The following is a 4938-nucleotide window of genomic DNA, read 5'->3' as shown; positions in this document are numbered from 1 at the left end:
ACAACTTGAAAGAGTTCAGTGAGCAAAATTCCTGGGTATGCACATTGATGAGAAGATAAACTGGAAGGACCATGTGGTGAGCTTAGCACTAAAACCCAATTCAGCATGTTTTGTACTTGGAATAATTTCAAGAGTTTGTAGTAATGACTGTACCAGATTAGTATATTTTGGCTATTTCCAGTCAATTGAGGCCTATGGGATAGTATCCTTGAGGAAAAACAAATTGTTGTTTAAATGAGATTTTCAAATTACAAAAACACCCTATTCAGATAACGACCCAGAGCCCACATCAAACACGTTGTAGGCCCCTTTTTAAAGCATTGGAAATTTTTGCAATTCCATCATTATACATTCTGAAATGTCTGTCGGTGATCAAACAAAATCGCGACAAAATGAAAAACCAATACAGGTTACCATACACGGCAATGTAAAAATCTCCACTTACAGGCTGCAATAAGGACCCAAAGTCAGAAACATGTATGTAATCAAGGCATCAAACTTTTTAATGCACTACCAAAACATATCAAAGAGCTGGAAAATTAGGATAAATTTAAAACTGTTATAAAGAACAACATGCTTGACAAATGTTATTACAGCATAAGTGAATAGCTGTGCACAAATGTATAAGGATTTAATTTCATGTGATGAACAAAATTTCATCAGTGAATGTGTCTGGCAAGCCCATAAGAAGATCAATAACCACATGCTTAACAAATTTCACTAAAGTATAAGTGAATAGCTCTGCTCAACTGTAGAAAAATATATGATGTGGCAAATGAAATCACAACTTCAAGGAATAGGTCTGTCCAGCACATAATTTCTTGTGTCATAAAAACAGTTATTTGTTGTATATTGTATTAAAAATGAGATAAATTAATATGAATACAGCACAAATTTGATCATTGGGATGTTGTGGTCTTAAGTCCTGATACTGGTTTGATGCAGCTCTCCATGCTGCTCTATCCTGTGCAAGCTGCTTCATCTCCCAGTACCTACTGCAACCTACATCCTTCTGAATCTGTTTACTGTATTCATCTCTTGGTCTTCCTCTACGTTTTTACCTTTCCTGCTGCCCTCCAATACTAAATTGGTGATGTCTGAGAACATGTCCTACCAACCGATCCCTTCTTCTACTCAAGTTGTGCCACAAACTCGCCTTCTCCCGAATCGTATCCAATACCTCCTCATTTGTTATATGATCTACCCATCTAATCTTCAGCATTCTTCTGTAGCACCACATTTCGAAAGCTTCTATTCTCTTATTGTCCATGTTTCACTTCCATACCAGGCTACACTCCATACAAATACTTTCAGAAACGACTTCCTGACACATAAATCTATACTCGATGTGAACAAATTTCTCTTCTTCAGAAACGCTTTCCTTGCCAGTCTACATTTTATATCCTCTCTACTTCTCATCAGTTATTTTGCTCCCCAAATAGCAAAACTCATTTACTACATTAAGTGTCTCATTTCCTAATATAATTCCCTCAGTATCACCTGACTTAATTCGACTACATTCCATTATCCTTGTTTTGCTTTTGTTGATGTTCACCTTATAACCTCCTTTCAAAACACTATTCATTCCGTTCAACTGCTCTTCCAGGTCATTTGCTGTCTCTGACAGAATTACAATGTCACTGGCGAACCTCAAAGTTTTTATTTCTTCTCCATGGCTTTTAATACCTACTCCGAACTTTTCTTTTGTTTCCTTTACTGCTTGCACAATATACAGATTGAATAACATCGAGGAGAGGCTACAACCATGTCTCATTCCCTTCCCAACCACTGCTTCCCTTTCATGTCCCTCGAATCTTATAACTGCCATCTTGTTTCTGTACAAATTGTAAATAGCCTTTCGCTCCCTGTATTTTACCCCTGCCACCTTTAGAATTTGAAAGCAAGTATTCCAGTCAACATTGTCAAAAGCTATCTCTAAGTCTACAAATGTTAGAAACGTAGGTTTGCCTTTCCTTAATCTACTTTATAAGGTAAGTCGTAGGGTCAGTATTGCCTCATGTGTTCCAATATTTCTACGGAATCCAAACTGATCTTCCCCCGAGGTTGGCTTCTAGTTTTTCCATTCATCTGTAAAGAATTTGCGTTAGTACTTTGCAGCTGTGACTTATTAAACTTATAGTTTGGTAATTTTCTCATCTGTCAACGCTTGCTCTCTTTGGGATTGGAATTATTATACTCTTCTTGAGGTCTGAGGGTATTTCGCCTGTCTCATACACCTTGCTCACCAGATGGTAGAGTTTTGTCAGGACTGGCTCTCCCAAGGCTGTCAGTAGTTCTAATGGAAGGTTTTCGACTCAGGTCTTTCACTGCTCTGTCAAACTCTTCATGCAGTATCATATCTCCCATTTCATCTTCATCTACATCCTCTTCCATTTCCACAATATTGTCCTCAAGTACATCACCCTTGTATAGATCCTCTATATACTCCTTCCAACTTTCAGCTTTCCCTTCTTTGCTTAGAACTGAGTTTCCATCTGAGCTCTTGATATTCATACAAGTGGTTCTCTTTAATTTTCCTGTAGGCAGTATCTATATTACCCCTGGTGAGACAAGCCTCTACATCCTTACATTTGTCCTCTACCCATCTCTGCTTAGCCATTTTCCACATCCTGTCGATCTCATTTTTGAGACATTTGTATACCTTTTTGCCTTCTTCATTTACTGCATTTTTATATTTTCTCCTTTCATCAGTTAGGTTCAATAACTCTTCTGTTACCCAAGGATTTCTAGCAGCCCTCATCTTTTTTCCTACTTTATCCTCTGCTGCCTTCACTACTTCATTTCTCAAAGCTACCCATTCTTCTTCTACTGTATTACTTTCCCCCATTCCTGTCATTTGTTCCCTTACGGTCTCCTTGAAGCTCTGTACAACCACTGGTTCTTTCAGTTTATCCAGGTCCCACCTTTTTGCAGTTTCAATCTACAGGTCATAACCAATAGATTGTGGCCAGAGTCCACATTTGCCCCTGGAAATGTCTTACAATTTAAAACCTGTTTCCTAAATCTCTGTCTTACCATTATATAATGTGAAATATTGCAGTATCTCCAGGTCTCTTCCACATATACAACCTTCTTTCATGATTCTTGAACCCAGTGTTAATCATAGCTAAATTATGCTCTGAGCAAAATTCTACCAGATGGCTTCCTCTTTCATTTCTCCCCCCCCCCCCCCCCAAATCCATATTCACCTACCACGTTTCCTTATTTCCCTTTTCCTGCTACCGAATTGCAGTCACCAATGACTATTAAATTTTCGTCTCCTTTCACTATCTGAATAATTTCTTTTACTTCATCATACATTTCTTCGTCATCTGCAGAGCTAGTTGGCATATAAAGTTCTACTACTGTGGTAGGCGTGGGCTTCGTGTCTATCTTGGCCACAATAATGCGTTTACTATGCTGTTTGTAGTAGCTTACCCACACTCCTATTTTTTTTATTCATTATTTAACCTACTCCTGGTTACCCCTCATTGATTTTGTGTTTATAACCCTGTAGTCACCTGACCAAAAGTCTTGTTCCTCCTGCCACCGAACTTCACCAATTCCCGCTATATCTTACTTTAACTTATCCATTTCCCTTTTTAAATTTTCTAACCTACCTGCCCGATTAAGGGATCTGAAATTCCACGCTCCGTTCCGTAGAACGTCAGTTTTCTTTCTCCTGATAACGACATCCTACTGAGTAGAGCTCGCCCAGAGATCCGAATGGGGGATTATTTTACCCCCGAAATGTTTTACCGAAGAGGACGCCATCATCATTTAACCATACAGTAAATGTGCATGCCCTCGGGAAAAATTTCTGCCATAGTTTCCCCTCGCTTTCAGCCATTCGCAGTCCCAGCACAGCAGGGCCGTTTCGGTTCGTGTTACAAGGGCAGATCAGTCAATCATCCATAATGTTGCCCTGCAACTACTAAAAAGGCTGCTGCCCCTCTTTACGAATCACACCTTTGTCTGGCCTCTCAACAGATACTCCTCCGTTTTGGTTGCCCTATGGTACGTCTATCTGTATCACTGAGGCAAGCAAGCCTCCCCACCAACGGCAAGGTCCATGGTTCATTGGGATGATGATAAATAAAAGTGGCTAGTGGATGAGTGTGTTATGCATTGCAAGGCAAAACACTGCCAACTGGGCACGGTATAGCAAGAGCCAACGCTGCAGCACACTACTGGAACAGAAACCTTTCATCATTTTCCACTATGGAAGTGTTTAGAGAACGTGAGCTTAAGTCCTAAACGAACATAGTGTGGATGTGTAAGCCCTCAGCCTTCGTGCACTAAATTCTTCTCATCTCAGTACCACAGCCTTCGCCATCGGCGTAACCGTGGAATGCAGTAAGGGGTTGGCTGTTCGACCACAAGAAGCAGCAGCCTGCCCTGAGTTACAAGGGGCTAGCGGAAATTCGCGGGGATAGTCAGCTGCACTGTTTTGCTGCTTTACCTACAACTCAGACTATTGTGGTCGTGACATTTCTTATACCTATTAAGTGTTGCAACAATGTATTTGTATGATTTCAGCTGTTACAACTGCGACTCTTTGGCATCACGGTAATAGGGTACGGCATTTTTTCGCCTGTTTAACTGCACAGTTTTATTTTTCGCTATCGATTTGCTGTAGTACCTTAGAACATATTCTGAGGTCAAACAGAACGACCTCAACGCGAGCCAGCATGAATTTCGAGAATATAGATCATGCAAAACCCAATTCACTTAAAAAGCACAGTTGTCCTGGTGAGTGAAATGCGTTTCGGAAATCAGTAAACACCGTTTTCCCCTGTCTGCCTTGATCTCTGGTTTTCAGACTGTCGTTCGAGTCGGGTTGCACGTAGTCGATGTTTTCGGAATCCATGCTGCTTAGCAGGGGGGAGCTCATTCAGTCTGAGGTAACTCGTTACGCCTGAGTTCAGAATTATAAAT

Source organism: Schistocerca gregaria, unplaced genomic scaffold (assembly GCF_023897955.1).
Source record: "Schistocerca gregaria isolate iqSchGreg1 unplaced genomic scaffold, iqSchGreg1.2 ptg000692l, whole genome shotgun sequence".
Lineage (NCBI taxonomy): Eukaryota > Metazoa > Arthropoda > Insecta > Orthoptera > Acrididae > Schistocerca > Schistocerca gregaria.
This window is presented reverse-complemented; position numbering follows the sequence as displayed.